This window comes from Micromys minutus (assembly GCF_963924665.1).
Source record: "Micromys minutus genome assembly, chromosome: 14".
NCBI lineage: Eukaryota > Metazoa > Chordata > Mammalia > Rodentia > Muridae > Micromys > Micromys minutus.
The window spans coordinates 13,610,474-13,621,109 of NC_137983.1; positions in this window are offsets into that span (position 1 = coordinate 13,610,474).

Genomic DNA, 10,636 nt, shown 5'->3' on the forward strand with positions numbered 1-10,636 from the left:
TTGTTCTTACATTGCTTTTACTGGTTTTTTATATAGTTTCCTTGTTAATAAAATTACATACATTGAGATGAACTATGCATTTGGACACCAACCACTGAAGTTCAAGACAGGAAGACCCAGAAGAGTCTCTCTCTCTCTCTCTCTCTCTCTCTCTCTCTCTCTCTCTCTCTTTGTCTCTCTCTCTTTGTCTCTCTCTCTGTCTCTGTCTCTCTGTCTCTGTCTCTCTCTCTCTCTCTCTCTCTCTCTCTCTCTCTCGCTCTCTCTCTCTCTCTTTCTTTGGTTGGTGTTTGTTTATTTTCTTTCTCTTGGATTTGTTTTTTAAATAAATAACAAAAGCCTAGCTTCTGGTGGGGTTTCTCACCTGGGCACCCGAGTCAGTGGGAAAGAATCCTGAACTTCCTCAAGATGCCCAGTCATTCAGAAGCCTGATATATGAAATATCTTCTTGAAAATGTACACGATTATTTTCTCACCTCTAGCCCTAATCAAAATATGCAGTTAAACTACCCTGCTAAAAATTGGGAAGGGATTACTTCATTATCTTTCCTGTTTTTCAAGCATTCTTCCGAAAAGCTGTTCTTAAACGGACTGTCACTGAGATGTTTTGTATATATCAAGTGATCTCGAAACCGTGAAGATGCATGGGGGAGAAAATCATTAGTGAGAAATTATCCTGTGTGCTGAACATCTCTAAGGAGCGAAGAAGTATTTATCTCAGACGTTCTGAGACCAGTCTGGCTAGAGACTTAGATGATTCTATAAAAATTCACATTATGTCACTAAACAGTTGATTGCTGTTTACAATTCTACCAAAGACACAACCTTGGGTTGCACACCCCAGAAACACAGATTTGTAACAATCTCATAGGATACTGTAGTTATGACTAACTCACCGGGCTCTACCGTAAGCACTGCAGCGTTTTAGTGAGGTGCACAGTGCTCAATAAAGAATAAGCACTTTTTAAAAATTATTATTTTTAAGCATAGAACGAAAGCTTGGGACACTGAATCTGAAACTAAAACTTTCAACTATTGGCCAGTCATTACTTGTGTGCACACAGGAAACATACAAATTAAGAGGAGCTTGGAGAGTCTGCCCCTAAGCAAGGGGGCAGAGCATTGCCCATAAAAGCACATTAGAAGAGGTGTTTCCTATACCACTGAAGGTCAAGTGTCTACTTGCTTGAAGTACAATCTGAAAAGCATACAACTATGTAGGTCTGAAATTTTAATTGGCAAGAGAGATAGAAGAGTCTGCAGAAAGACTATTTATTCCTGGACGTAAAACTCTTTGAGAATTTGATGGTAGAGTACCCATAGGTTTTTTCCTCAGAATGAGGAATGATATAAAGTTAATTATCACAGAAGTCATTCTTTCTCCATCATAAGAGGTAGTTCTGATGGAAGTAAGAGAATGATTCATTTTAAAACCCCTTCCATGCATTTACAGGAAAAAATATAATTGGGAACTAAGTAAAACAAAGTGTGTGATTTGTACTTTTTCAAGACTGAATGAATGAGTACCTTGGCAATAATGATACACCGGCTTCTATGTGTACTGTTATTTACTTATAGGAACAGAATTACAGAACTGGTTTTAAGTGTATTCAATCTACTAGAAGCCCCAGTGAATAATGTGAGCTCCAGGACTATTTTGTGAATTGATAACATAAAACTTTATACAATAAATGGATAACACAGAATGCAAATGGACTCATAGTCAATGGAAAAGCAGTGTTAGCCCCATGACCTCCACACTTCTCTAAGAGACATGAAACCAAAACCAATGTCAACTTGACACCTTTTCTTTCCGTGGAAATTCTATACATATTTTTTAAAGGTAGCTGTCAAAATATAAGTATGCTTTGAATCCTCACACGGAAAACTTTCATTTTTTTTTCTTTCATGTTTGAAATTGAACCTAGGACATCAAGCATCCGAGGCATGTGCTCTGAACTGTATTTCCAGCCCTATTTTCATCCTTCTAGAACTATCTATAAGAAAAGAACAAAAAGGAATGTTTTACTTGAAAGCCCACCTCTATAAAGGCAGCAGGTCCATCAAAAGCAATACCAACACCTTGATTCTAAAGCCTGCTGCCCATCAGCCACTGGAAGAGGGCGGCTTCCACCACTGGGACGTTGCTCCCCCAATTCTTCACACTCCTGAAGGCTCAGAGAGGGGGGTGTTAGCATCCTGTCTCAGTCTTCCTAGAGTCAGCAGTTAGATCCCCTGCCCTGTCATGCAGAAAAACGTTGGCTTTTTTTTTTCCTCCTTTCAAAATTTATGATCATCCTTAAAAATATGACCTTGTGACTATACATTCCCACAAAGCCGCTGACTAAAACTCTCTTTCCCCTGTTGGGTATATAAGGCTGTCATGTACGTAGCCAGGTGCCGAGAAAATGCTGGAGACAAGGTCTTACATATAAATCATGTAAAGGAACACCTCGAAGGGAAATTTTAAGTGCTTCTTTATGATCCTGTGAGTGAAGGTATGAGGGAGAGCGCACCATTGTTTCTCTAGACGTGAGTGTGGACAGCCCTCTGCAGTCGGTGCCTGGGGACACCCTGCCCTCAACACTGCCACTCACAGACTGAGAGCTAACAGTAATTATTCTTCCACGTTCCGTGTGAAGCTCTGTTTGAGGGCACCGAAGCGTGACAAGTGGCCGGTGGCTCCCCTGCTGCCATCATTGGAAGAGGGCTCTTTGATTTATGTCTCTAGCCTTTGCCTGTGGAACTCGATGCTCTTTGCAACTCCATTTGGTAGACTTGTCGCAGGCCTGAAGCTTTTATCAGCCGCCACTCATTCCTGCTCTCGACACTGGAGACTGGTGTGTCTGGTGCTGTGGCCTGTCATCAGAAACAGCTCACGCAGGTGTCTGATGCTTCTGTTCAGAGAAATCTGGAGACTTCTCCTGCACCCTCCCACCCGCTGCTACTCCCTTCAGCCTCCCACACAGGGGCTTTCTGGAATTTCCAGAGTTCTTCGATATTCGCATCTGTTCCATGTATCAAACTGAAGTAACAGACACAGTGCGGAAAGACTGGTTAAATTTCCGAATCCTATTGCTAATGACTTTGCTCACACGTTGCTCACCTGGGGTTGGAGGCCAATCATAACCAAGAAGCATATGTTCTGGGTTTTCAGGGACAGTCATGGTTTATGTCTACTTACCTATGTAATTATTCACATGTCCTTCTTTACTCTTAAATGTGACCCGAATTATGTAACAAATTGAATAGTCAACTTATGTGTAATCTTATAGTTCCTCTGTGAGAATTGCTAAGAAGTTTTTGCTTCTTGATATCTGCAGAAAATCCACTACCCTCCCTTCCCTCCTAATAGAACCAGAGCATAACCATTCTACTGATAACTTTTCATTGCATTTTCATGATAGGTGATGGGTTGTTTAATGGAAAAATTACCACCAAGATTTCATATATATATATATATATATACCTGCCTAAAAAATTGCTGAATTAATACAATTCTAACTTAAATAGACTATTAAATAGAGCTTAAATGTTTTACTTGAAATATGAAACTAAGACATTTCAGATTTCTTCGAGTATACACAGTAGATAACCAGCATAGAGCTGTTTGTCTAATTCTAATATGATGACATTACAGGATACACATGGTTCACTGTTGCTTCTGATTTTCGGAACCATTTATTATCACAGTCTGACCAATATATTGACTCTTGCAATAGATGACATTAACTATTCTTCTGAAACTGCAAGACCCAGAGGAAAGAACTTTTCAGAGTCCTGTGGCAGAGTTGAGACTAGAACCTAGGCCTTCGGTACCCAATACTCTGTATCTGTCGTTCTCCTAGGTACTTCCTATGTCCCAGCAATGTTGAGTTACTTCACGGTAGTGTGATCCCTTATTCCTCTGGGACTTGGGTTTTTTTTATTAATTGAACACTTTATTTTTAAAAACAGTGATAAATGTACAGATTTTAAAAGCATTTTTGTATAAAAGTATATGAATACATTTTTTCAGTACTTGATTTTTTTAAAGGTTTGATAGTATGCATTAAAATCTTACTAGTTACAATGATCATAAAGTACAGGTGAAAGAATATGTATCCCGGAAATAGTCAAAGTTTTCTTGGTGTGTAAAGCTTAAGCATAATGATTTTTCTTTTTTCTTTTTCTTTTTCTTTCTTTTTCTTTTCTTTTCTTTTTTCTTTTTTTTTTTTTTTTTTTTTTTTTTTTTTTTTTTTTTTTTGCCTTTTTATTTCTTGAACTTCATATAGTCTGTGAGTTGTTTCTGGGGTGTTCAGAGCTTTCTGGGGTTAATATCCAATTATCAGTGACTGAATATTATGTCTATTCTTCTGTGATTGGGTTACCTCACTCAGAATGATGTTCTCTAGATGCATCCATTTTCTTAAGAATTTCATAAAGTCATTGTTTCTAATAGCTGAGTAGTACTCCATTGTGTAAATATACCACAAATTTTGTATCCATCCATCTACTGAAGGATTTCTGGGTTCTTTCCAGCTTCTGGATAATATAAATAGGGCTTCTATGAACATTGTGGTGTATGTGTCTTTGTTGTATCTTGGAGTGTCTCTGAAGTGGAATAACTGGGTCTTCAGGTAGTACTACGTCCAATTTTCTGAGGAGCCAACAGACAGATTTCCAGAGTGGTTGTACCAGTTTACAACCCAACCAACAGTGGAGGAGTGTTCCTTTTTCTCCGCATCCTTGCCAGCATCTGCTGTCATCTGAATTTTTGATCCTAGCCATTCTGACTGGTGTGAGGTAGAATCTCAGGGTTGTTTTGATTTGCATTTCCCTGATAACTAAGGATGTTAACTAAGTTCTGATAACTAAGAACATCCTTAGATGCTTCTCAGCCAATCGATATTCCTCAACTGAGAACTTTTTGTTTAGCTCTGAACCTCATTTTTTAATTGGATTGTTTGATTCTCTGGTGTCTAACTTTTGAGTTCTTTGTATACCATGGATATTAGGCCTCTATGTAATGTGCGGTTGGTAAAGATCTTTTCCCACTCTGTTGGCTGCCAATTTGTTTTCTTGATAGTGTCCTTAGCCTTACAAAAACTTTGCAATCTCATTAAGTACCATTTGTCGATATTTGACCTCAGAGCACTAGCCATTGGTGTTCTGTTCAGGAAATTTTCTCCTGTGCCCATGTGTTCTAAGGTTTTCCCTAATTTCTCTTCTAATAGTTTCACTGTACCTGGTTTAATGTGGAGATCTTTGATTCACTTGCACTTGAGCTTTGTACAAGGAGATAAGAAAGGGTCTATTTTCATTCTTCTGCATGCTGAGTGCCAGTTGGACCAGCACCATTTGTTGAATAGGCTGTCCTTTTTCCATTGAATGTTTACAGTTTTTTTTTTTTTTTGTCAAAAATTGAGTGACCATATATGTGAGGGCTCATTTCTGGATCTTCTATTCTCTTCCAGTGATCTATGTGCCTATCTCTGTAACAGTACAATGCAGATTTTAACACAATTGCCTTGTAATACAACTTGAGGGCAGGGATGGTGATTCCCGCAGATGTTTTCTTGTTGTTGAGGATGGATTTCGATATTCTAGGTCTTTTGTTATTCCAGATGAAATTGCACATTGCTCTTTCCAACTCTATGAAGAATTGGGTTGGAATTTTGATGGGGATTGCATTGAATCTGTAGATTCCATTTGGCAATATGGCCATTTTTACAATGTTGATCCTTCCAATCCATGAGCATGGGAGATCTTTCCATTTTCTTATATATTCTTCAAATTCCTTATTTAGAGATTTGAAGTTCTTGTCATACAGGTCCTTCACTTGCTTAGTTAGAGTCACACCAAGGTATTTCATATTGTTTGTGACTACTGTGAAGGGTATCTTTTCCCTAATTGCTTTCTCCTCATGTTTGTCCTTTGAGTAGAGGAAGACTACTGATTTGTTTGAGTTAATTTTATATCCAGCCACTTTGCTGAACTTGTTTATCAGCTGTAGAAGTTCTCTGGTAGAATTTTTGGGATCACTTACGTACACTATCATGTCATCTGCAAACAGTGATGTTTTTACGTTCCAATTTGTATCCTTTTGATTTCCATTTGCTGTCTAATTGCTCCGGCCAGGACTTCCAGTACTATGTTGAATAGGTAGGGAGAGAGTGGGCAGCCTTTTCTAGTCCCTGATTTTAGTGGGATTGCTTCGAGTTTCTCACCATTAAGTTTGATGTTGGCTATTGGTTTGCTGTATATTGCTTTTATTATGTTTAGGTATGGGCCTTGGATTCCTGTTCTTTACAAGACTTTTAACATGAAGGTGTGTTGAATTTTGTCAAATACTTTCTCAGCATCTAGTGAGATGACCATTTGGTGTCTTTCTTGGAGTTTGTTTATATGGTGGATTATGTTGATGGATTTCCATATATTAAACCATCCCTGAATCCCAGGAATGAAGCCTACTTGATCATGGTAAATGATCTTTTTGATGTGTTCTTGGATTCGGTTTGCAAAGATTTTGTTGAGTATTTTTGCATAAATATTCATAAGTGAGATTGGTCTGAAGTTCTCTTTCTTTGTTTGGCCTTTGTGTCGTTTAGGAACAAGGGTTATTGTGGCCTTGAAAAATGAGTTAGGTAGTGTTCCATCTGACTCTATTTTGTGGAATAGTTTCGAGAGTATTGGTATCAGGTCGTCAATTAATGTCTGATAAAATTCTGCACTGAACCCATCTAGACCTGGGTTTTTTGGTTGGGAGGCTTTTGATGACTGCTTCTATTTCTTTGGGTGTTATGGGATTATTTAGATGATTTACCTGGTCCTGGTTTAACTTTAATATCTGGTATCTGTCTAGGATTTCATTCATTTCCTCCAGATTTTCCAGCTTTCCAGGTTTGTTGAGTATAGGCTTTTGTAGTAGGATCTGATGATTTCCTGAATTTCCTCAGTTTCAGTTGTTATTTCTCCACTTTCCTTTCTGATTTTGTTAATTTGGATACTCTCTCTTTGCCCTCTAGTTAGTCTGGCTAGGGGTTTATCAATCTTGTTAATTTTCTCAAAGAACCAGCTCTTAGTTTTGTTGATTCTTTAAATGCTTTTTTTGTTTTTATTTGACCAATTTCTGCTCTGAGTTTGATTATTTCTTGCCGTCTATTCCTATTGGGTGTATCTGCTTCCTTTTGTTCTAGAGCTTTCAACTGTGCTGTCAAGTTGCTAGTGTATGCTCTATCCAGTTTCTTTTTGGAAGCACTCACAGCTATGAGACCTCCTTTTAGTACTGCTTTCATTGTATCCCATAGGTTTGGGTATGTTGTGTTTTCATTTTCATTAAATTCTAGAAAATTCTTTTTTTTCTTTATTTCTTCTCTGACCATGTTATCGTTTAATAGAGCATTGTTTAGTTTCCATGAGTATATGGGCTTCTTGTTGTCTTTGTTGTTATTAAAAGCCAGCCTTAGTCCATGGTGATCTGAGAGGATGCATGGGAGTATTTCAATCTTCTTATATCTATTGAGGCTTGTTTTGTGACCGATTATATGGTCAAATTTGGAGAAGGTATAGTGAGGTGCTGAGAAGAAGGTGTATTCTTTTCATTTAGGATGAAATGTTCAGTAGATGTCTATTAATTCCAATTGGTTCATAACCTCTGCTAGGTTTACTGCGACCTTGTTCAGTGTCTGTTTCCATGATTTGTCCATTGACGAGAATGGGGTGTTGAAGTCTCTCACTATTATTGTGTGGGGTGCAATGTATTTTTTGTGCTTTGGTAGGGTTCCTTTTATGAATATAGGTGCTCTTGTAGTTGGAGCATATATGTTAAGGATTGAGAGTTTCTCCTGACAAAATTTCCCTGTAATGAGTAAAAAGTGTCCTTCCTTATCTTTTTTGATAACTTTTGGTCGAAAATCTACTTTATTCGTTATTAGAATGGCCACTCCAGCTTGCTTCTTTGGACCATTTGCCTGGAAGATTTTTTTCCCAACCTTTTACTCTGAGATGGTGTCTGTCTTTGTCTCTGAGACAAGTTTCCTGTATGCAGCAAAATGCTGGGTTTTGTTTATGTATCCAGTCTGATAGTCTATATCTTTTTATTGGGGAACTGAGTCGATTTATGTTAACAGATATTAAGGAATAGTGGTTACTGTTTCCTCTATTTTTGCTCTGGGAAGTAGAATTGTGCCTGTGTGTCTTTCTTCTTTTTGATTTCTTGCTTAGGTTTTTTTTTTTTTTTTTTTTTTTTTTTTTTTTTTTTTTTTTTTTTTTTTACTAGGATATAGTTTTTCTCCTTGCATTGGGTTTTCCACCTATAATTCGTTGTAGTGCTGGGTTTGTGGTAAGATATTATATAAATTTAGTTTTGTCTTGGAATATCTTGGTCTCTCCATCTATGGTGATTGAGAGTTTTGCTGGGTATAGCAGCTTGGGCTGACACTTGTGTTCTTTTAGGGTATGCATGTTTTAGGGTATGTCTGTCCAGGATCTTCTAGCTTTCATAATATCTGTTGAGAAATCAGGTGTGATTCTGATTGGTCTGCCTTTATATGTTACTTGACCTTTTTCCCTTATTGCTTTTAGTATTCTTTCTTTGCTTTGGGCACTTGGCGTTTTGACTATTATGTGTTGAGAGGAATTCCTTTTCTGGTCCAACCTATTTGGAGTTTTGTAGGCTTCTTTTATGCTCATGGTCATCTCATTCTTAAGGGTAGGGAAGTTATCTTCTATGATTTTGTTGAAGATATTTACTGTGCCTCTTAGTTGATATTCTTCTCCCTCTTCTATTCCTATTATCCTTAGGTTTGGTCTTCTCATTGTGTCCTGGATCTTCTGGACATTTTGGATTAGGAGATTTTTGGCTTTTGCATCTTCTCTGACTGTTTTGTCTATGTTTTCAATGTTGTCTTCGGCCCCTGAAGATGGAAGACCTCTTCCATCTCTTGTAGTCTGTTGGAGATGCTTGCATCTGTGACTCCTGAATTCTTTTTCAGGTTTTCTACCAAAAGGGTTGTCTCTTTTAGTGTTTTCTTTATTGTTTCTATTTCCATTTTAAATTCCTTCTTCAATTCCTTTATCTCATTGGTTCTGTTTTTCTCTAGTTCTTTGATTTCTTTGAGTGTTTTTTGTGTTTCCTCTTTAAAAGCTTCTATTTCTTTATGCTTTTCTTCCCGTTCTTATTTAAAGATCTTTGTCATCATCTTTAGGTATGATTTCAGGTCTGAGTCTTCTTTTTCTGGAGTGTCTGGCATTCTGATGTTTGCTGTGATGGGAGAGCTGGGTTCTGATGTTGCCAGGTTGTCTTGGTTTCCATTGGGTAAGTTCTTTCACTTTCTTCTTGCCATCTTGTTGTCTGTGATTATATGTGGTCTTGTTGTCAGTGATTGGTTCCCATCTCTCCCGTGTACCTGGCCTGTGTCCCTGGATCTCTGCTGTTTTAGGTGGCAAATGGTTTGAGCATTTAGTCCACACGCAAGGGTCTTCTGGTGGAAACTGAGTCTCTATGGCAGAGTTCTTCCTCCCCTAAACCAATGGGGGGGGCACTTTCCGTGCGCTCGGCCCAGACCTTTCTGCACCCCGACTACTCGCAGCCCAGTCTCACTAGGCCTGTGTCCCTGGATCTCTGCTGTTCCCAGTCGGGACTTGGGGTTTTAACCCCTCCTATTGTGTTTGCTTTTCTTTGTGCCTCTGTGTTTTTATTGGGTTTCCTACAAGCTTATTAAAGTAAGAACACCCAAATGGAATCCAGGATTAGCCCTCTTAATGAGATTTCCAGGGTACTTTGAACAAAAGAAGTGAGCAACTCAAAGTATTTGTATAGCTGCTGATGATAAATCCTAAAGCAAACACTGTGTGTCTTGGGATGATTAATGATCTTAGTCCTCAGAGGCAGAAATCAGCAACCAGAGACTTTGCATTTTCCCCACAGCAAACTTCTAACCTGACCACTCACAGCTGTCATCTAGGTCTTTGAGAGAGGAGTTTGGAGAGGACGATAGTCATGAATTCTAGGCTAGCCTGGACTACAGAGTGAGCCCTTGCTTTAAAGGCATATGAATAAGCTGTGTGATGACCCATCATTTTAATAAAGCCATTTGGGAGGCAGAGACATGTGGATCTCTGTGAGTTCTAGGCCAGCCTGGAATTCAAAATGAGTACCAGGTCAGCCCAGGGTTAGCAGTCAGACCTTATCTAAGGAATGAAGGAGGGAAGGAGAGAGGAAGGGAGAGAGGAAAAGAAGAAAAGAAAGAGAAAAAATTATGAAAATATATCTATATCCCTTTCAATATTCTTACTTCTAAGAATTCTTTTTTTTATTTAATTTTTTTTACTTAGTCACTTTACATCCTCCTCAATGCCCTTCTTCTAGTCACCCCCTCACATACATACAAACAATTCTTCCCCCATCTCCCCATCTTCTTCTACTCTGAGCTGTTGGGGCCCCTGTGGGCATCCCTTAACCCTAGCACTTCAAGTATCTGTAAGGCCAGGTGCTTCCTCTCCCACTGAGGCCAGACAAGACAGCCCATCTAGAAGAATATATCCCACAGACAGGCAGCAGCTTTTGGAATAGCCCCTGTTCCAGTTGTTCAGGACACACCTGAAGACCAAGCTGCACATGTGCTACATATGTACAGGGAGGCTTAGGTCCAGCCAT